Source organism: Pararge aegeria, chromosome 3, assembly GCF_905163445.1.
Source record: "Pararge aegeria chromosome 3, ilParAegt1.1, whole genome shotgun sequence".
Lineage (NCBI taxonomy): Eukaryota > Metazoa > Arthropoda > Insecta > Lepidoptera > Nymphalidae > Pararge > Pararge aegeria.
The window spans coordinates 13291433-13316195 of NC_053182.1; the positions used below are offsets into that span (position 1 = coordinate 13291433).

The window sequence follows — 24763 nt, forward strand, 5'->3', positions numbered from 1 at the left end:
TATCTGCTTTAGTTACAAACAACAATACCTACTATCTATCTTAACAAAGATTTCTGGGTCACTTCCGCAACGGTATTTCATTTAGTTAGTGGTCAAGATACTAAGCTATTATGTTAAAAATGGCTCCGGGCCGGTCTTAGTTTTAAACAATATAAACGGCGCGGCGGTCGGCGGGCCGGCTGGGAATATAAATAAATCCCAAGTTTTATGCAAAATTTATTCATACTTTGAATGTCGTGTCGGGTCTTGGCCAGCGATCTATTATGTCGTACAGGCGAAGATAAAAGGCGATAATTGCGAGGCGAACTAACTACAAAATAAAGAGCTTTTAGTAGGTACGATAAGGGAAGTTTAAGGGGAGTTTTCGGGTGCGGGTCGGACCGATAAATTGGGCGGCACTTAATTATGATCTCGGGCGGCATCTTGCAAGCGGCTAATGTCCCGGACTCGTTTAATGCGCGAACTTGTAGTCTCAGCTCCGGCGGGCGTGATAAATTTCCATCTGCGCTCGCTCCCGACCCCAGAGGTAGCGGCAGGTTCCGCTCAGCTCTACACTGCGTGGATTGACGCATATGATCTAAACTTAAGACTTATTTTCTTGTTAAAAGAAGTTAAATTTTTTCAAAAATTTTTTGTAGCCGAATAACATATCTAACAGTGTATTGTCACTGTGATAGCTAAGAATCTGCCCATGTTATAAAAAGGTTAGGAATTACCTGGTACGTTTGACTTTAAAATATCCACCGTACCACCATAGCACGGCCAGGGGTACCGTTGGTCTGCAGTGCAAAATGCGTATGGATAGTCGAAAATATTATATCGAAGTAAATAATGAATTGTTTTAGTACACGTATTTTAAAGTTTTGCATAAGAAACAATAGACCATATCAATATAATTTTTATTCTGGTTCCTTACTGCTCCCGCATCTTTTTTCATCTACTCTCTGTTATTTGACTTTGGCAATTTGTTCAAAATGTTATTTATTGAAGCCGCTTAAAAAACTACTGAACAAAAGTTTCGGAAATATTTATGGGACAATCTCGAGAGCTTTCTTTGTAAAGTAACTTCGCTGAATAAGGCACATTCGGAATTGATTATAGTTTTTTATATGAACTAGCAATATAATGAGTTATTTTGTTAAACTAACGATAAAGGTTAACTATATGCTTCGGGGTATTGTGGAACCAATCATTGAGATTGCCACGATTTGCGATTAGAGGATCCAAGTTAATATCCATGTTAATACTACAGTTCTTCCTTATATTAATATGCCAAAACATTATACACATGTATTATAAGCTTCATTACATATTATTTGCTTATCAATTACAGAACATTGCATTGTAAGTAAGATAATTTTGGAAGTGGAAGTAATATATTAATATCCCTACATCAGAGCTGAAAACGGTGAAAATCCTCAAAAGGCTTTAAGATATCAGGATGTATCAGAAATAGCTAAAAAAAATCGCCATTCTCCAATAAAAATATTGTACCTATTCTAATAGAATAATCCGTTTAAGCAATTTTATCCACTTAAAGTATTGTTATATTACGTTATGTTAGTGGCTTGCGAGTTTATATTTCCTTTTTACAGAAATCGGTCACTCTAGCTCCAATTGAAGCTAAAGTGACTTTTGTAAGAGTACAGAAACTTATTACGTTGGCAGTGCAGAATAAACGAATCCCAGTTAGATAGACTTTAAGTCTGCGTTGCACCCGGCGCAGTTCCCACGCTACATCGTATTCCACTCACTAAAATCCGAGAACTTAGTAAACATGTTCGCATAAATCAATTTTCTTTGTACACCCGAGTTATTAACGCTATGATTTACAGTGAAACTCACAAAACTTTGTACCTCGCAACCATTTGTTTCTTTACGATTAGTGTTTATGATTTATACCTTATGACTTGATAGTGTTAAGGGTTAGGACGCTTTGTCTATCTGCATGTGTTTCAACGTTCATTCAGTCTTTGAAAGAGGTTTTTTAAGGACGTGCCTAGAAGGCAGGTCCTTAAATATGTTGGTCAGCTATCGGCTTTAAGGAGTCCCGCCCTGCTTCAATTGTTTTTTTTTAATGTTACCTGAAAACAACTAGGACGATTTCAATGCGCTTTTTTGCTTAACACAGGTTTCAACTCAGGTTGCCAGGCGTCCGGATAAAGCCGGACATAGTTAGGCTTTTGATTGCGTGTCCGGCCAAAATAAACGGCGTCCGGCTTTTCCGGTTTTTTTTAGGCTTTTTACATTTCGCAAACGAGCAAGCGCCGTGCGTGGACGAACGTAGGTGAGTCGAGTGCGACTGGTTATAATAAAAAAGCTTGGTTGTACTATCTATTTTGACGTACCTATTAATACGGAGACACAAAATGCCATCTAAAACAAAACTTGTAAAAAAAAGAAATGTCTTGCAACTCAGTTTTCTTACCGTAAAGAGGTGTGAGATCCATGTAAAACACAAGTCGATTACATGATTACGCCCTTACTTAACTTCTATCTTAAGTCAAAATTACGTTATTACTTAACGTAATAACATCTTAGAGTAATCATGACAATTTTAAATATCTTTTATGTTTTAAATAAAATTGATTGACTTTGCCGTCGCATGCAAACACAATGTATCTCACAAGTAATACATATTATAATTAATAAGAATTATTAGCGTGAAGCTTTTAGATGGTAGAGTCAATAAAAACAGACATACTTGACGTTAAAATCGGCTTAAGACCTACTTTAAATAAATGAATGTAGAATTTATAAATTTCTATGTTCTGTATTTATAGTATAATGTTGGTATTACTTAACAGTACCAGTTGTATCAAGTAACTATATGTAGCCACTAAACTGACTACACTTACATTCCGTAAACGCCCGACGCGACGGCTAGGAAGACACCGCAAGTTGCAGACGCTAACTAGAAATCCTTTAGCATTTAAATGATTTACTCACAACTATATTGTAGGTACCTATTGTTTGCTAAGTCAAAGCGCATTATGTGAATTTATAGCACCTAATATAGGGCGTAGTGTACAAGTTAGTACATTAGAAGGTGTGAGAATGTTATTGCTTCGTGTTAGGTTAATGTGGGGTGCGGTGGGCGACAAGGGGTGCTCTAGGGTTAGGCTCGATAAATATAAATATCACAAAAGTATTCTATCGGCGGAATAAGACTTGTGAAAGTATGTATTAAACGAAGAAGAAAATATTCAGTCTGGGTTAGTATTAGTATGCGATTTACTATGTTGGCAATCGAGCAATTCCAGCTTTGATCCCTGAAGATCTTCCATCAGAATTGCATATAATTTAAATCGGACTCGACGAGTCTTATTCATTACTTACTCCTTTTAAAAGTAGGTTGAAAATATAACAATTACCGATATTTATTTTTATGGTTGCGGGCTAGGATCTCATTGGTGTACCTTCAGGGACGGAGACAAAGGGGCTTGTACACAATTTATAATCCCGTATGGTAATATTTATGCCCTGGGTGCAGATGATAATAAAGTAGAGTCACCACACCTCCTTTTACCGCGGGTGTCGTACGAGTCGAATAAGGGAATATAACAGAACGGGCAGCAGCGTCCTGTGTGTTTCTACTACCATCTACTGCGATCACTTACCCGACTGCCCGGTGGGAGAGGCCTTTAGTCCAGCAGTGGATTGACGGCCGATTGGCGCAGTTTGCAGCGACCCTGCTTTCTGAGTCAAAGGCCGTGGGTTCGATTCCCACAACTGGAAAATGTTTGTGTGATGAGCATGAATGTTTTTCAGTGTCTGGGTGTTTTTAAGTATATATTATAAGTATTAATGTATATTATTCATAAAAATATTCATCAGTCATCTCAGTAACCATAACACAAGCTATGCTTACTTTGGGGCTAGATGGCGACGTGTGCGTTCTCGTAGTATATAAAAGTATATTAAAAGTATATAAAGTGGATTCTTAAAGGCTGATGATGATGATGATAATGATAATAATTTAAAGTAAATAATAATCTTTGAAAATTAAATGAGGTTTTGATAAGGCGTCATGATCTAGGCGACTCTAAGCGGTGCAAGGTTATATTACAGAATTATTACTAATTGCTATTGTTACACAATTATAATCCTTATTTTTGAAACGACAAGGTACCTCAAATTTAGATAACTTTAAGATAACACTGTTTAAGCGATGGTATTAATGCTCTAACCGTGTTATATCTGAATAGACCCAGTACTTAGTAGGTATCAGTCAACTACCTATTAGTTGTGAACAAACAAAGCTAGGGTGAAGCAATGAGTGTAACAGGTTTCAAAGCGCAAAATGCAAATGTTGTCTATGCATATACTTAGTCTCGTTCGCTGCATCAGGAAAATATTATTTTCTCCTCGACTTCGCAGCGTGCAAATTATATTTTACAAATTATCTTATGGACAACGTACAGCCTCGCCAGCCAATAGTGTAATTATCTGATTGACAAGATACCGGTTTCCCCAATTCCGATAATTTTTATGTACCTCATGAAGTAGGTACAACTGAATGGTTTTAGATATTAAATTCACTTATCATATTTTATTTTACTTTTGTTTTCACAACAAACACAATATAGAAAACTCTAACCATACTTCTCTCCGATACACAGTCTTCAAGATGTGTTGAAGTTAAAACACACGTTAAACAGTTGATTAACGAATTATTTAATAATTATTGAGTTATGTAAAATAACTCAATAATTATTTTAAGTCAATTAAGTAATTATTAGATATTGCTCTATGAGATTCGTATTCTGTGATATCTTAAAAACGATAAATATACTTAGTGTAATCTAACTATTTTAGTGAAATGGTAAAGACTTAAAGAAAAGTCCATAAATATATGTTTAGTACTAAGATAGATAATTACTTTGCTTACTATTAAAAATGAGTCTTAGTTAATTGAAATAAAGTATATTATTTCGGAGCATTGCTCTGACCTTTTGTACCGAGTCTACAACCTAACCGTAAGGGTCAGCGTAGACCGAAAGTCTATCTCCGCACGCTTTTCCCATGGGTAATTAAATATCCAATTTAAATTGTAAATAGAATGTATCTTAGATATAGTTTGCTTCATCTTTCAATTGTTTATGTTACTTATATAATAAGACCTTTTTTAAAAAACTATTTTAATTGAATAGGGATATGAGATTTTTAACTGTAGGAGTTATACTCATGGTTGCATGCAATCATAATTTATACTGGTTAATGCAGTAGTACAAGTGTTTACCTACCTAAAGGAAAATCATTCTTCAAAATCGGTTAAATAAAACCTAATTGTTTTATTAATTATTTTCAAATAATAAAAGCGCTCTCTTGCTAGAGCCAATTATTTTGAAACCACAGACACCCTTTAATTTTTAATAGATTTGACTTTTTCCAGTTGCATGAATTATGAACCCATCTACACAATACTGTCCATACCTACTAAATATAATCATAATAAAAGCATAATATTTAAACTCGGCAACCCTATTAGGGCTGAGGGCACAGGCGGCGACAGGCGCTATACATATACGTGTCCGTAATTACAGCAGGCAAGACGCTGGCGAGACGTTACGCCATCCTAACGACTTTTATGGCGTATGTAACATTGCCGGCACATAAAATAAATGTGCCGCCTCCAGCTCTCCATATAGCGCTGCCAGATTAATAGCGCCAAAATGTTTTGCTCTCACGCCATACAAGACTACCATTATTCGCAATTCAGACATATTGATGAGGTTAACACTGAAATCTTTGTAACGTCTATGACATTTTGATGGGTACTTATTTTGTTATTATTTCTGTTTATTATACCTAAATAATTTGGAGTTTGTAGACTGACCTGCCACTACAGCTCCATTTGAAAAAGGAAAGTTTATATATATATGTGTATATATATATATATATATATATATATATATATATATATATATATATATATATATATCAAAGAAAGTTGTGTTAGTTATTTATAAAACAAAAACCGCTGGAACTATTTTTATGATATTTTATTTGGATTTTGTTTGGATTTCTCTTAGACCGGAATAGCATAATAAGTATTAATATAAATGATCCGCGGTACGAAGTTCGCCGTTCAACATAAATATATCATGTGAACATTGAACCTAATAATAATTTGATCTTAATTTTAATATCTATATAATACATAAATTCAATGTAATCGCATTACTAACAATTTCTAAATTCTACTTTCTACATGTATTCTGACCGTTTTCAAGTTGGTATAGACTACACACACACACACAGACACAAACACAGAAGTTACAATAATTTTACGATTTTGTATGAAGTTAAAAAATTCTGTTTTGCAGTCCATACAAAATGGCAATCTGCGTTTACTCTTGTGTCACGTTTGTCACATTAAGCTCTGAATTCAGAGTAAAAATGCAAGTCGAAGAAGTAAACTAAAATTGCTGCATATCTTGTAAGCAACCTCAACGATGCAAGTGCTATGCGGGCGGTCGGAGTTTCGCTAGCTCGCCCGTCATTTAAATCTTTATATGTTCACATTAAATATATAGACGGAGCTTTCTCCTGGCAGCAGGCGGTCGTGGCGCCCAAGTGCACTTTTATTGAGGATGAAATATCGTAATTGCCACTCGGCGCCGTCCCGTCACTCACGACTGCTACGTGCTAATTGTGCGTAGTAGAACGAGGCAAAAATATATCAAGAAATAAGCTCCGTTTAAAATAAACTCTAAATCCAACGTATTGTAAACCCTATTTAACAGAAAAAAGTTAATCAGAGAATATTTCTATAAATGCACAATTTCAATAATTAATTAATTCATTAGGCTTATTATGATCACTATATTTCGCTAGACTTAAATATTATTACGAGCGGAATATAAATGCAAAACTTAGGTAACTTAGTAATTAATTCAATTCATTCATTCAATGATTGATACAAAGTAATATTTGTTACCAATCAGTAAGTTGACGAATAATTATTTGAGTAGGTAACTTTTTATTTACTCTATGGTAAGTCAAGAGAAACGTTTGATTTGTTTAGAAGCGATTTCTGTTGCCACCTCTCACTTCATAAATGCACAAAAGCGCTGCCTACCCTAACATTTTGCCATTTTTTTTGCTATTATACTTCTTTATTACCCTCGTCCAAATTCCTGTGCACGCCACCGCTCTCAAGAAATTCACCACTTACATACAAAGAGTATTTAATTAATAGTTGTTTCGAATGTTTAATGGCACCCGTATTTATATGTAGTAACCACTTGGTATGTTATTATTTCATAGATAATAAAGTATTCATTACAATAAATAAGTAATTCTTAACAAAGTTATCTCTTTCAAATCAATTGTAATAATATATCCAACAGTATGTATCGCTAAAGCAACCACATACAACGTCGTAAATTCTTAAAATTCCTCCCTCCCAAGCCCAACGCAGCTTCAGCATTACCAATAACACATCCTATTATGCTAAGAATGTTTTCGTGGCGTCGCGTCGTGAAATTAAGCTTGATAAATATGATGAGGTAGCTTTATGTGAGCGAACAGTGAAGTTACGGGTCCCGGAAAACGGGGTGCTTATAAAAAGGAAAATATTCTAAACAATAACCGCTTTTCATATCTCAATCCCCAAACAGCCGTAATCTTGACAAATGACGGTCTTTCAAGTGTAGTCGGCACTACGGGCCGCATTGACAAAGCCCTAAATAAACTGACGCGTACACATAAATAAGCATATTCGATATTTTATTGAGTAGAGGAAATGTGAAGGAAATAGTTTCCCGCATCATTACGCTACGCATCAATCAAAGGTCGAGTCGATGAGTGTGTAGAATAAACACTCTGTATTCAAGTCTCAACCCCGTCATAACGATTCCTTTCGATTATAGGGCGGGCAGAAGTACACTCGAAAATGTGAAAGTAAGTACACTCAAATTGTGGCACTTTTGTCAGTGACAAATGTAAACCAAAGGTACCGGGGTATCTTGGTGAGTCATAATCTATTATTAAAGAGGCTCTTCTAATAATATAGCTCTACAAACTATCTACTACTTGACTGATTAAAAAAGGAAGAAGTATTTAGGGTTGCTGTTAACTGCGCTACTTTGGGTTTAGATGGCGAAGTGTGGATTGTCATAGTATATTAACAAAAACTCTTAACCGCGGTTCTACGGTTCATTACAAATGCCGGATTGTCCAGCATTTGTGTAGCGTATGTAGTACTCTCCGTCCTTTAAACTAACTCAAAAATCAAGTTGTTGCTTAGTTAACGCGTTAAGTAATGCAAACAAACATACTTTTGAATTTATAATATTAGTAAGTATGAGAGAAAATGTAAAGCTACAGAAGCTCGCTTCCGATACAACGCAACTTCATACGCATTTCCGCGAAAATTACATATCTACTTGCTACGTTGACGTAAGCGCGCCCTGACTAACGATTTCCTAGTGCCATAAAACTGGGTTTTTGGCATCGCGTTTGGGGGGGTCTAGATTCGCGTGGACGCAAGGCGAACTCGCTAAGGCTGCGGTGCACGATATCTGCATTGTACGGACGGGTCGGCGTCTCGGCGCCGGCGGGTCTGGCGACGCGGCGGCGGCGCATACATCAGGCACGCGACGCTCCCGCGCCCCTCGCCCCGCCGCCCCATGCTACCATGCCCTCCACCTATTACTACCACCATCGGTTCGAAATTTTTATCGTTTTTCTATTGCGAATTTCACCGATTGCTCAGCTTATTCGTTTGATAGGCTATGCGTGCGGCTTCGCTCGCGTTTATGCAGATTTGGTCAATCAATTCGGATGTACTTTTTTTTATACTCATTTTTACAGTACTTTTTTTCGGTATGAAAAGGTATTTTTAAGACAATAGTAAGCGTATTTCGTGTTATGGGTAGCAAGATAACTGATGAATATTTTTTAAGAATAATACACATAAATACTTAAAATATTCATACAAACACCCATACACTAAAAAAACATTAATGTTCTTTCTTCACATAAACATTTTTCAGTTGTGGGAATCGAGCCTTGGACTCAGAAAACAGGGTCGCTGCCCAATGCGCCAATCGGCCCAGCAGAAGATGATGCTGTCGAAGACAATAACAAGCCAACCTATTAGGGGGTATGGTAGTTATATTAAAACCATACTCTTAATCAGTTTCTACGCAATATAGTACCGGAACGTTAAATCACTTACCGGAACCGCTCCGTCGCGTCGGTGGGGGGGTAACTAGGCACGGCCCAGTCCTCCCAAGTCCCACCAGCCTAAATAAAGGTATGTCCCTTTCTAACTCTTCATGATCATCGTTTGAGTAGTAAAAGCGTGAAAGCGTAACAAACACACTCACATACGCATTTCTAATACTAGTAAGGATTCTTAGCAGCAAACAGTTTCAGATGTAATTAAGATTAATGGTTGAACCATGCAACAAACTGGACGGAAAGGAACTGCAGCAAAATAGTACGACAAAAATCTTATTTACTGAATTTTTGACCGCACAAATTCGGCGCAGTACAGTTAAGGACCAGCGTTTTCTCTACGAGCTTACAACGCGGACGCGCGTTAACGTCCTCTGAATGACTTTCGGTCACCGGTAGCAAACTTTCCTAGACTTCTACGAATAAAGTCGCGCGGTTTTGTTTCCATACGAACGCTCGATTGCACGCAAAATAAACTTTAAGAGCACTGATCTTGCCTAGATACCTACGTAGCACCTATGTGCTTCGCTGAGTTTGTTATAAAAATATATATATAAAGTGATATTTATCACTAATAATAAGTGCTAATCATAATCGTTAAAGCCCACGAAGCAGCATTGTATCAGCGTGGTGGTCATCTGTGCTCTAAAACCTCTGTCCTAAGTCCTATGAGAAAGGAAGATTTGTGCCCAGCAGTGGGAAGATAATAGGCTAATGATGATGCAACCTGTACACTTGTTTCTATATCTTTTTTTCTTTCTTTCGTTTCCGCTACAATGGATAACCGGTTTCTGCGTAGCATCGCGGAACATGAACGCAAATCGCTTCGCACCATGTCTTTGGTAGGCTGGTACCCAGCCATAGCGGAAGCCTTCCACCATACATATAAGAGCAGAGAAATTGAAAAAATTTTGCCCGGGTCGAACCTGGTACCTCCGCTTATAAGACAGAGCTCACGGAGGTCGTCAAAAACTAAGAATGCGCATTAGTTACATACTTTAGATACAAAAGATATATAAGAAAAATACGAACCTAAGTATCTGCGTAAAAGATAACAATAGATTAGATTAATGAATGGCCCCTGTGAACGGTGGGTGGTATGTAAATGAATTTCACCGCAATAAATAGATCTGATAAGTAATTTGCATTTCTGAGTCATGCATTAATATCCTTTGTACAGAGGAAAACCCACCGATGCGGTTGCTACCAGACGGAACAGTTGACAACTAGACGAACATAACAATAATACAGTTAGTTTATGAATAAATACCAGTTATATAATTACCCATTATTTCCCCGTTTGTACACCGGCAGCGTTATACGTTGCATACGTTTATATAATAATTACAGGTATGTTCTTGTCTATACTATTTTATAACATAGAATAATATAATATTATAATCAATATCATTATTTATATACTCTATATATTGGAAAGAGAGATTTCAGAGCTAAGACCCACCACGCTGCTCCAATGCAGGATGGTGGGCTTTAACGATAATTACCATACGTAAGTGTTAATGACAGGGACTATGCGCTTAAGTTGCTCTCCGAGGCATCGAGGAAAATACACAAACCTAACTCAGTGCTGCTAATGAGAATTTTTAAAAGAAAACCCGGACACACAGGAATAGAACCCAAAGATTTCATTATCCGTAGATGGAAATGCTGATTACTAGACTAACAAGACAGTTTATATCATATATATATTATGTATATTAGTTTTAATCTTGCACGTTATAAGGGTATTAAAAAATTATGAGAAAGATAGTAAGTAATAATGTAGCCTCAGGTGGAGCACGTTTATTTGTACACCACATTAAGAAAAGGATAATGTTTGTCTCGAATATACAGTGAAAATAATCAGTCTCTCTTGATTTGAAAGTAGATATCCATATTAAAACGGAAGACTGAAACTGAAAGGCCATTTCTGATTTTTCCGCTTCTGTTTTTAAAACGAGGAATCATATCAATAACAACTATGTAAAATTTTACAATGCTTCGCGATTATAATATGTAGCTTTTGAATCTGTTAAACCGCCATTAGGTCAGGCCGACCTTTTCGTGACCTGACAATCAACGAACGCCAATCAAATTTTAATACAAGTTTCCCCGTGACATTCAGACTAAGCAATAGACAATATTATCTAGAGGTTCTTTTACAAAAGGGTTGCTTCTAAGAGATTGGTTGGAGCAATAAGGCCACTTTTGCGCCTAATATTTTATTATATTCTGACCTTATTCTTGCCTAAGTTTACTGGTTTTGTGTAAAATAAACAGTTTTTTCTTGATCTTTTACATCAACCACTTAATAAAGCTTTCAGTAACACATAGCATAAGTAAATACTTATAGGTTATACCTATACAATATTATGTTTTATGTAATTTAGTCAGGATCTGTAAATAATTGCCAGCGAAATCTAATAATAATAAACATATATTCTTTCATAGTTTCCTCATATTGATTGGCATTTACGCGTAACTCTGCCTACATAGTTTTATAAGGAAGTAATTAATGCACATATACCTTAACCTAAGAACAAAACATTGATAGAATATTTTGTTTTGATAAATTTAAGTTATTTTTTTTTTCTTAATAACCAAACTAACTCCCACGTTCGGAAATCTGATTAAAATCAACGACCAACTACGCAGCTGTCAAAGTTAAAAAGGGATCAACTTTGAACAGTTTTCATTAATTTGATAACCAACTTGATGTTACCGAATACGTTTTGGGAAATAATCAACGGTTTGAAAGTGACTTTACTTATTTGGTAAATATAATTTCATAAACTTATATGTAATTTCACCAATAATCTTACAAGTAGGGTAAGTCGGTGATTTGTAGGTTGGAATTGTGCTTAAATTGCTGGTTTTCTGACGTGTACTCTTTTAGTATCTAGACCAGAACTCTATCTTAGGCTTAGCTGTAAATAAAAAGCGCGTTTGTAAGATCGGAATTATTTCTTCAATCAACAACGGCACGAAGCAGGCTTTCACTAAAGATAATCAAATTCACATTTCTAGTTCACCAGTTGCAGCTGGGTCGTGCTCATCGCTCCTCGCAACCGGTCCCGTCCACCAAATATGAATTGCACCGCCACGCTCCCATTATCCTATGCAAATCCGGACTTCCCAAATATCGAGTTCTGCCGCGGGCTACCTGATATCGCGGCTATTAATAACCCGCCACGTTACAAATACGATCCTTTGAGTTCGCCAACGAAATAAACTACCAATATGTTCACTTACTTTACCTACACGCTGGCGCACCAAGAGATATTATACATTATGCAAAATTGACGTGATAAAGCGCCATATCGAATAGTGGACTGGATATTTTCCTGAACGACGCGGATTGAACGTGTAACATCGCTATATTTATCATTGAATATCAATTTTGCGAGGCTATGAAAGCTGACTGACTGCATTAAAAATAGCTTCTCCTCCGTATTTGTAAAATGCAGTATTGATTCACAGATTGTATCGAATCTGCTGAAAGCAAATTTCAGTATCAATTGTCGACTATCGATGCGAGTAAAGCAGCCACACTTTAACTCAAGTTTATTGTTTTAGTTATTTAAAAATTATTTGCCATTGTTTTAAAAAAAGGTTTTTTGAAAACGGTTTAAAGCAATTTTGTGATATTCATAATTATCTCCTTTCTGTATCAGCATGCTTGTAAAACAGGTTAACAAAATGAAGGGAATGGATCACCTCGAGGTCAAAGTTCCAGGTCGGGTCGAGCGGAGCCGGAAACTAGCGGTAATCCCTTCGTTTAGGGTGCCTCAAGAATAGGTAATATTACTTCTATAACTTGCCATATACGGTACGATATAAGTAATGAAAATGAAGAAACGCAATTATCGTCTGGGGAGAAATGTTATTTCCCCTTATTATAAGGGTGAGCACTTACAAGCGTCGCGTCGTAGTGAATTAGTAGCGGGCGGGCAAGGTCCCAGAATAAAGGGACAGAATGCGGTCATCTACACAGTATATAACTTCTCGCCTTTACGACGGCGACATAAAACGTAAGAGGAGACTTTCGAATAAAACTTTTGAACATCATTATATCAATCGTTGGACGTCCACAGGACTGGAAATAGGACTTTTGTAAGGATTTCCAAATGATGCGGTCGTGTGCTGCTTGTGTTCATTGTCTACCTATAACTAGTTTGAAGAAACCAGCGAAGGTTTGGATTGCCATTATGTTTCTCGACATTACAGTACCCTGACACTACAACGATCATTGGTTCTCAGAGCTATGTGACCCACCGTGGTCGTTCTATCACGGATTCCCTTATTTTTCGATCATGTAGAAATCACGTGAAATACTCCAATCATAGCCGTTCATTGCCCGCTGAGTGACCGAGCTTTCTTATGAAGCTAATAGTTAGCGACCATGTTTCAAATCATAAGTAACGTGAACATGCAATGTCCGAAGACGAAGGACATAGACATATACGAAATTGAGATAAACTTTTGAACGAAACGGAATAAATTTATAAGCAATTATTTTTTTTACTTATTTAACTAACCACAGCGCAGCGGAGATTTTTAAATTTCTTAAAGAGGAAAAGTATGAGGCGAAGTTACTGGTCTCACACCACACTTGGTAATTTTTTGAAGAGCGCAGGCAGAGCACAGGATAATTAGATTAGATGCCGCCGCAGAACGAGGCTACGAGCAAACTGAGGTGAAAACTTTTCCTATTACACATTAATGTCTGGACTATTACTGTGAAATGTAGCAAACTTCGAAATGCATGGAAGTGATTACTTTTTAGTTAAAAGAAACGCGCAGTTGGAACTTTGAAACTGGGATTTATGTCGGAAATCTAATTAGCTTAATCGTATTAACGCAAAATAAAGAGACTCTTACAATAAAGTCAAATAAAGAAGTGAAGTTATTTTAGCTGAATAGCACGAGTATAACTAGTTATATAGTTGTGTCGCGCAGTGCCACTTACCCCAACTGGCAGAGTCCAGAACTCAAAGTCAAAATTAATTCATCTTTAAACAACTTGATACACACGATTTGAATAGTCCGCACATGTAGGCAGCTGGCCAGCGAATGGGCTGTGCCAGCGCCCACCTACGAGTACAATTTAATTAGACATGGCTTCAGATTAACTTCGTACGGCTTCACACAAGGTATACTGTTTCATATATATTTTTTGTTAACTAAAAGGCGTTAGGTACTTTTATGTTTAAACATACGCAATGTGTTTGGAGTAGGGATTAAAAAATATTTCTATACGTTTGCGTATAAGGTGCCTAAAATTACAGCGTAGTCACAAAGTTGAAGTACACTGTTACCACAGAGTGTCGCTAGTCATAAAAAGGTCGTGCATAGTACAATAGTGCGGCAAGTGCGAGGCGACGAAAGACCCATACTGGTATCAGTAGTAAGGGACCAGAGACTCTATACGACTACTATCTATCGCGACACTATTAGACCATGTCGGCATTTACAACAAGATCAAAGGCTTCGAACTACTGTACCTTTTCTTTAAACTGTGTTTTTACGGCAGATTGCGCGGTAATGCTTTTCCTTTTACCCTTCAGTGCATAATAAATAGTAAGGGGTAGTTTCGGGTCGCTGGAAATCCACGTTGTATTTTCAATATGCAATCACGTGATGTGCATTGGGGATAACACGATCAAAAGTATTAAACCCTCTTTTGAATTATTTGGGTATCGATTTTAATTAACAACTTCGCGAACTTACACAATAAGCTACTGTCCATCTACCTGTTAGATGACATATCGATATTTTTGTGAACAACGTCCAACCGCATAATAATGTGGTGTTACCTGAAACAAAATAAGGCATATTAGATTTAGGCTCAAAAAGTATAATATTATGTTATTCTGGCTGTTACCGAAGGATTCCTACGCGTTGTTTGTGGGTTATAAAAATCCCGCGCCCAAGCGTTGGTTTTCCCAAGCATTGGTAAAAGTCGTATTCATGATGCGAGATTTCACAAAAAATCGGCTTAGCTTTACCGTACAAAAAACTTTTTTTTAATCCCCCGGGAATGTTACTTTTTCCTTTGTGGAGCTTCTCCGGGATAAAAAGTATCCTGTGACCATATTAAGGACGCAAGCAATATACGTCTCAAAGTTCATCAAGTCACAATAATCTCTCTGGTTGAGCCAAACATAGGCAGCAAAAAAACACATAAATATACACACTTTCGCATTTATAATACCTACGTTTGAGTAAAATGGACAATCTAAACAATTCAGGATATAAGTGCCAAAAAGAGGTTTCATTTTTAAAGTAAACTTTAACTACTTAGGTTAGACGCGATACATTTTATGAATAATAATGTTTCTACGAGTGACGAATTAAAGTTATTGTGATTTAAAGTCTTGACTCCGATAATAATGGGTTTCGCGGAAGCGGCTCGCGGACCGCGGGTGGCAGAGGGGGAGGGGGGTACGGATGGTTGCGATTGTTTTCGATGATAAACACCGGCCGCCCACCCAGCCATCCAAGAGTCGGCGCTAATTAAACAACAACGGGGAAAATTAATTTGATTGTTTCGAAACTGCACCTCTTTGTTACGGGCCTTCGAACGAGTTACCTCGGAAAAAATATTTAAATATTCGATAGAAGCAGACGTAACTTCGCGCGCTGGACAAAAATAATGCTTGACTTACTACACTCTGCGACAGAGCGACAATTCCGTACGGTGTTATGTATTTGTTCGTCGAAGCTTGTTTTGTTATACTTATGTTTTATTTTTAAGTATTTTATGTTATCCGAATTATCCAGATTACCCAATGAGTATGGCTTCCGCTTCGCCTTTCGCGGGGACAGAGTTCGATCCCCGGCACGCACCTCTAACTTTTCGAAGGTATGTGCGTTTTAAGTAACAATCACTCGTTTTCCATAATGTTCTCAAGGGTGTGTGAAGTCGGCTTTAACCTTTTTCATTCTGTGAGGACACCAGTGCCCTGTATTGGGCCGGTAATTTGTTGATAATGGTGATTTTGTTTTTATGCTAAGAATTTATACTAGTTTTTTTATACACACTACCACATAGCTTATCGAATCGCTTTGAATCCGGAGCATCTAATTAGATGTTGGCTTTTACTTTGTACAGTTAAAAATCAAAGATAAAAAATAACAGTCCTATATCTATACTGTATTAAGATAAAATATATGTTCTTAACATAACTAGCAAAACACGCTATGACAAAAAAAAAACTATATTTTCGGCTGTCGCAGAGTACAGCAGAACTAAGTTTCATATGCATTGTAAAATATATTTTTAACGCCACATGGGCCCGCGCTCAGCTTTATATGAATTCCACTACGTCACGATTTATTTTTCGGCTAAAAAAACATAATGCCAAGAGAGCGCGCGTCGACGATGACAAGCAAGAAAAGACTGAGGAAAGTAATGTTTGACACCTCGACTGAAAGCTTCTAAGTGCAGCAAGGTCGATGCCCAGTAAACAGGATAAGTATTATTTTGTCTACATAAAATTTATAGTCATAATAGTGATAAGCTGATATACTAACATCGGTATACATATTATTTTTGTGTTCATGAAGTACCAATTATTGGTAAGTGATATTGTAATATTTTATTACTTATCATGTTTGTTGTTATAGCTGGGTAGTATAAAGGTTTGCCTTTTAAATTATTAGGTACACTTCAGTTTTTTTTTTAAATATTATTATTACTTACAGAACCTTACGTCAGGATTGCTAATAGTTAACTACTTTAATAGCCCACCGATAAGGGGTTATTCGCTGTGTTGTTCAAGTATATGTTTAAGGCTCGCTCGCGACAGACGCTGCTGGCACCATTTATCGAAAATTGCTCGTTAGTCCGGCTGATGCGCAATTATATGTTTTCTGATCAAACCGCTAACAGCCATAATAACCAGCGAGTTAGTGCGAGTGCGAGTTAGACGTGCAAACCAATGGTCCCATACCAAGGTATGCTATTCATAATATTAACATTTTAATGATTGAGTAAAAACCCTATTAACGACTGGTATAACACCAGTCGTTAATAGGCAGCTTTTTAAATTTTGATATTTTTTGTTGTACCAGCAATAGAACACTCAAGTCTCAATAACTGCGAAGACGAACGGACGGACAGAAGGCGAGCGGGGGCTAAGAAATCGGGTTTAACTTTCATGGTCTAAGGTTTAGTAATAGGATCCCTAAAAACGAATACGCAACTTTACTTAGGTAAAGTTAAAAAATAATAATCTTTCGATATAATTACAGTAATAATATTAAGCTATTACATTTCAAATATTGTAACTTAAAGTTTATTAAGGCTAACGATTGTTTACTGCCATCATGACAGTAATAGCAAATATGGAGATTATGACAAATGGATATTGCATGACGTTGCGAGAGTCAAGTGGCGTTCTTACCCACCGCAATTAACCTTATTGGGTTGCTTTGGTAAGCTAATGACATAGAGTAATTAAGAAGGTATTATAGAAGTGATTTCATAGTTTCGTAATATTTGTATTCGATCTCAAACGTTAACGTAAACTAAACTTTACACTAGCCAAGTAGTTAAACAACTTCGATTGCTTACGAACCAGTATTGCTTATATTTTGCAACGTTGTGGTATTGCCTTAAGAGGTCATCAAAAGGCATTGTCTGCAGGTCAGACTTCAGCGTTACTGGATCAATCAAAGGCACAACACGTCATTAATAAAATCTATCGTGTTGGATAAGCAATTGTAATAACAACATCATCAATGTCATCAGTTTAATGACATTGCTAGGGACAATAGCGCACAAACCCACCACGCTTCTCCAATGTTAGCCTATGTAATCAACACTGACTCTTGAGTGATGATTGTTGTTAGGTGTTGGCATCTATAGCTTAATTTGCTCTGTAAGGCAACGCAGGGAATATGAAGAATTAAAAAAAGCGAAATTCGGACTTCTAAATTCGGGAACAATGTTGGTACTGCCTTTGTTCAACGTTACTTAAACAGCTCAAGTTACCAGCGACGAGAGAAAGCGTTAGGCATCAGCTGAAGTTTCTCCTCGCTGGCAGAGTACAGTGGCTTACTGACTTTACTTCTCCCGTTTCAGAAAAGATGCTTTGTCTAGAAGACAGACAAAAAAAGCTGATGCTTTAATAAGTAAAGCACAGAAAGTTTTAATGAATAAACCATTGTTCTCATAGCGCAGAACTAAATGTTTCCAATTATATAAAGTATTTGCGCGGAGTTCTCTAAATGAATGGCTTGTAAAATTGAATTCGGAAAATTAACCGTGAATAGGCATGGGTTCCGGGCAAAAACTTAAATGCGTGCTCGGAAGGCTGTCGGTGCGAAAATGTGGAATTACATGCGGCATCCGATCCGGGCAACTCGTTCCGGGAGCGTGAATTATTTACGCGGTGCCGAATGCGGGCGTAACCGAGATAGATTGGAGTAGGCAAACTTTTGTATGCTCACTACGAGTGCCGCTAATATTGTGCAAACGATTTATTAGTGTATTAAAATAAACGTTAAAAACAGTGCCGCATGGCTTCACAGTTGATTCAAGACACAATCCAGAAAACTGTTTCCGAATTTCAAACGAATAGGCATAGCTGTGCTCCAGAGAAAATCACATATACACAATCCGCGAAAGGATCTTAGCAAACTAGTTTTAACTCTAACGGTACAGCGGTGATTAAGTATAATATACTAATAAAATTAAAGAGAAGTAAAATGTAATTTAAGGAATCTAAGCTATGTTATTTCTCTCTCGCAAGAAGTGGGTACACCTAAAAATAGGGCCTATGAACCTAGCAGCGGGACTCGTAATTAAGTTGATTGTGATGCTAAATATGATGATGAAATATGAATAAGTAAAATTCAAATTATATAAAACATTACTTTAATGGCCGATGATGATGATGATTATGACTTAACATTTGCTTATAGTTGCAATAAAATTAATAAGAGTATTATAATTTAAGTTAAATTATATGGAGTTGACTACATTAATGGTCTGAGGATGATGATGACTCAACAATGGCTTATAGTAGCATCAATTTGAAATAGGTTTAGTTGAGTGAATAAACGAAAACTAATTGAACAAAGTCGGCGACTTGGTGACGGTATGCACACATCTAATAGAAGTAAAAGGGTTTGTTTAGGGCGGGTGTGCGGGAGCGGAGGGCCATTAAAGGATGCGCGGTTCGTCTCATTGGGGTCGTACAAAAACGGCCCGCTGTCCGTTACGGTTCGGGCCGCAATTAAACAAGTGGGGCGACCGCTCAGTGGAAAAGCGCTGAACAAGTGAACAGTACAACAGCTATCTAATTACTTTGTGCCTCCGCGGTGCCGGTTGTCTATACAATGTAGCATTACTGCGTAAAGTTACTTGCGGTTTTTGCAAACAGCACCGCTTTCTGTCAACTTTATCCAATCAAATTTACGAGGGACTTCGCAGTTTTGGCAATTTATTGCCGCTATTGGTTGCGCTGTAAACATTGGATCAGAGAAAGCTGTTACATTTTTGTGAGTTAAAACGGTTTTTAACGAAAAGTGACACTGCAATTTACTTCAATTAGAATTTATATGGATTGGTTTATCGGTACGAAACACATCGTTTTATTAAAACAACCTATCACGGTTATTATTACGGTGACCGGGAGACAAATTACAATACCTATTTATATTTTATCTAACCTTTAAAAAATATATAGAATCCTAAGACAGAGAAGCTTAAGATATAGAATCTCGTTTATATAATACTATTAACAAGTTGCTATTTTAAATGCTATCTTAAAATTTAACCTATCGTGAGTAAAGTTCATTTTCAGTGTGTAACTGGCGGCTTTCTAGTCGGGCAATCTCCGACAAAATTTAAGCCGCCAATTACACATTTAAAAGGTGCAATTTTTGGCCAGGTCAATTAAGAAATTCATAGAAACCGATTAATGCAAATAGCACCACATCGACCATGACATTCAAACTACAGTTTTGTACATTGATTTCTCGTTAAATAATTTCAAACACGGCCAGCGTTGTCAAGTCTAAAAAAAATCCGCATGGACGAGAATGCGAGCGATTCCGATAGGAGAATAAAATTATGAGAACTAAGTACTAAAAGCGATCGAAAATTTAAACTGGAAATTCACGGCGAAATTTTGCGGTACCTACGTCGATCGAATAGATTACTCGGCTGTTCTTTTTGGTCATTAGGTGGGAACGTGGGCGGAGCTAAATACAATCGGAATCAAATTAAGTTCATTCAGTTGCGGCCGGGTTTAGTTGATTCAGCAGCGAGGACACGTGCGCCCGCCCTAGCCGCGCTCGCAATAAGAATAAGAAATGAACCGATAAATTCTATACAGGGCTGTCTCATAAGGCGAAAGAATTTATAACAGTTATAGTGGCGTGCAGACTAAGTTGAACGTGAACATTTGTAATACCAAAATGCAGATATTAGAGGAAACTATTTTATGGCGTCTCATTTCATATTAATATTTAAAGGCACAGAACGGACAATGGAGAGGCATATGAATGAAGTATTCCTATTTGATAAATCAGTAAATAAGATAGCACTAGGAAAAACCAAAATCTAAAGTTTCATTTATCGGGGCAAATAGTTCGAAGACCGATGGACGTTAGGATACCAAGGAAAAACGTTTTAACGTCGCTAGGTGGAAACACGTTATTAGGAGTAGCAGGTAATGACTAGTAGAGTAGTTTACTGGAACTTGGAATTCGAAAATCGCTACAAGTCCTACTTTAAGTCGCTTAATATGATGATGACGATGATTAGAGTAATAATTCATAAAACTTTAACAGCCTTGATAAGAATTTTAACAAATTGGAAAACCGCTTTACACAATATCCGCTTCGTGTATGTTTAATAAAAGCAATTCTTTATTGATAGATGACATTTTAATAGTGGCAGCCGAGAATAGTTGCGATTTTTAGCGTCGATAGATTTAAGAGTGACATCGTCTAAAAAACCAGTGCGTGTGTACGCCCCGAAATGTGTGAATGGTTCTGAAGTTAAAAATAACGTTCACAATATACCAGAGTAACACACAAACTACACAACGTTCCCTTTTTTAACCCAATCAGTATTTCAGTGTTTTTGAAGTTCTACTGCCTTCATTTTTCCATCGCAAAATTAAAAGTAAGACTTTATAAGGAGGTGCAAGTCATACTAATATTTACATCACCCCACACCATTGTAGATAACCTATTCATGACGGAATTATAAGGTTTCTGTTTTTATTTTAAAGGAACCTTAAATATTCGATGTGATCCGGCCGATGCGGCCTTGCGTGTCCTGTGTGACAGCGAGCAGTCGGGGTTATGAGCTGAGCGTTGTGCAGTTCAACGTCGAAAATCGATGGCCGAATTAATTGAAATATAGCGTCGCGCCGCGTCGGTGCGCGGTCGTGCGATGTCTGATCGGGGGATTAAAGTTGCAATAGTGCGGCGCGGGAGCAGGTGCGGTGTGGGGAGAGGTGGCAGTGGCTGCAGTGCGGCTCCACAAACACGGCGTCGAAGCGTTGAAAAATTGCGGCGAACGTCTTGGATCCGCCCTCCGCATCGGCGCGAGCCTGAGCTACATACAAATAAGGCGGCAGCCGCCGCTTGGTTCGCCATCGTTCATTCACAGCGCAGCGTGTAGAGATAAACGTGCTCTTTGAACTAACGAGCGGAATCCACTGCTTAATGAAATAGCGCGTGAACGATAAATTAGTATCATATCGCGTAATGTTATGTACGTACAATTTAATGATCAAAGATAATGAAAACCGTATTTTTAGCACCGTATGGATGAGTATCGACACGAGAACCTAACATCATCGCACTGAGTACGGAAAAAACTTCAATAGATGGTTGAATTTAATAGATGGATGATGAAATCGTAATTTGTCGTTAAAGACGATGCTTTTTATACGTATTTTTTCGTCACTTTTCCCTGGATAATCCGCTAAAGCTATGTTGTGCTAAATTTCATCAAGATAGGTGGTCGAGCCGAACATATAAACTAACAAATAAACTTTCTTGTTTAAAAATTATTAGGGCTGATTGGTCAGACGTTAGTAACTTAAGTGAATAAAAATATTATGAGATATCTCTTACAAACTTAACGTAAAATGTATTGAATCAAATTCAAGAGTGAAAGATATTTTTGAATTACACTTTAGGTAGACTACAATAATTATATTATACTTCACAATTTCAAACTTTCATTCGGAATACGTTTATATCAATATTATGTCGACTCTACACTATTATAGAACGATATTGAATTTACGTTCCGAGCATTGCAACTTGTAGAATTGCTAAATATGAAAGCCTTTGGAAACGGATAGGTCTCGAGGAAAATATTTTGCGAAACTTTTGCCTTATTACATTTGAAAGCTTAGTTATTTTACTTACAGAATTAAATTAAAATTGCGTTAGAAGAGTGCGTATTAAACACCTAATAACTGTGCCCACCGGCTTTGAACTAAGTGTATGTAAAAAAACGGTTAAAAATTACCTTCTTAAAATGTCGTATGTCCAAACTGAGGAACTTCTTAAAACAATTTATCTATAAGGTTTCGCACATAATCACTCACTTTTTTGCATACTTTTACTACACAACCTTCATGCATACATATACATAACACCACTATACACATACTTGCATGTTATAATTATAAGTTTTACTTTTAATGTCAAACATGCACACCTACCATACTACACACATTACTTTGCATACCTTCACTACACATACCTACATATACACAGCACCACTATGAACATACCTGCATGCCATAATTATAAATTTTATTTTAAATGTCCTTTGTTAAAATTTCTCACTATTTGCTCTTTGTGTAATTTTTCCTGTATAATTGAGGAAGGCTGACTACTGAAACACAGTTTATACTAGTTCAGTAGTCAATGAACAATTGGATTGTTTTTACAATTGCACATAGGTATTTTGCGATGTAAATGTACCTACCTAATAACCATAACATATAAATATTATACATCTAATTTGTTTGTGAAGTTTTTACAATTTTGTATTTTGTAGTTGCTATGTGTATGTACAATATGTAATGAAATAAATAAATAAATAAATTCCTTATATAAAAAGAATAATATATCAATGGTTTTAAAAATGGATTAAAAAGTATCCTTTATACGGCGGCTGCAGAATAAAAACTAAACTTACGCATTAATAATATTAGTATGGATTTAAATGTGAAAATATCTTACTGAGCCTCTAGTTGGGTATTTTCAGAACGGAATGGGCCCTTATTGTCAAACGAGCATAAGTAATACGACTTAAAAGCTGAGGCGTTTCCTTATTCGTCTCCCGTCATAAAGCAAAGTTTATGACAGACAATAACATTAATTTCATAGTTGGATATTAAATAATGCGAAGTCCATTTAAAGTGAGCGGGCCGGGCGCCACGGTTTTGACTTTTCAACCATTTTCCAAGAGGAGGTATGCTATTTTTTTGCATTACCTCTAATATCTATCAATATATATATTATTATTATACTTCTATTCTAATTTTATAAATGCGAAAGTTTGGATGGATGGATGAATGTTTGTTACTCAATCACGCCCGAAAGGCTGAACGGACCTGGATGAAATTCAGCACAGAGATATATTATAGCCTGCAGTGGGTAAGATGATGGTTCCCTAGGAATCGATTCGTTTTCTTTTTTGACGGAGCAAGAGATCGACAGGCTACTTCGCGCAGTTCAGCGGTAATAGAATATATCTCCATACAATCTGGCCTTAGTTGGGCTCATTTAAATTTTATATCTTCGAATGTGGTGATGAAAATCTTTGGGATAGGAGAACTCATGAGTGGAACACAGTAATTTACCTAATAATCCTCATATCATCAAATATTCCTTCAATAACGTGGACGTTTGTTTTTTTTCAATTCTTTCGTCTTTCTTTGTATACGATGAAAACAATTACTACAGGTACAAGCTTCATGCAATTTTTTTACGGTTATTATACAGAACGCCCTAGAAAATTCTCCATTTTCTACATACTTGGGAATGTTGGTGGCTAATTGATCTATAGTATCACATGTAGGTATTCATTCGAGCCAAATGCTTGGTGGGTGTAGCCTCGGGGGTGTTTGACCGAAGCTAAGGGCGCCCATAGGAGTCGTTCAGAGCGAACGCCAAGCGCAAAAGTGTTAAGGCAACATTCATAAAGTTCAGCCCAACTATCTCTTTAGTTTGTAATTAAATAACTTGTACTATTCAAGGGGCATTAGTTTAGATCTGAAAATTGTACCAACTCATTAATTTATTACTAAAAATTCCTTTGAACAGATATCAAAGCCCGCTCTATATTTTCGCCATACCATACCATACCATCCCATTTTACCATGGGGTCAGAAGGATACACACAAGTCCACAACCCAATACATGTCCGAAAAAGCCATCTAGCCAGAACAAGTATGTAGAAGAAATGGACCCGTACTACGGGCGCCTGTTAGGGTCCCATCTTTGATACAATGTAGCAAGCGCAGCCCTGAGCCGGAGTTTGAAGAAACAATAAAAACAGCAAGTAAAACCATTAAAATCACAG

At 36.9% G+C, this 24763-nt stretch overlaps 1 protein-coding gene across 13 annotated transcripts in view; it reads right to left on the reverse strand.

Moving 5' to 3' along the window:
• Positions 1 to 24763, reverse strand: part of LOC120637070 (protein muscleblind) — a 378716-nt gene that overhangs the window by 19590 nt on the left and 334363 nt on the right. Inside the window, exon 1 of one of the 13 annotated variants that reach the window (XM_039908684.1) lies at positions 14159 to 14254. The exons of the other annotated variants lie outside the window; for them this stretch is intronic. The gene's annotated coding sequence lies outside the window, so the exon portion shown is untranslated. Of the gene's footprint in view, positions 1 to 14158; positions 14255 to 24763 lie in introns of those variants that run through there. 13 annotated transcript variants of the gene reach the window in all.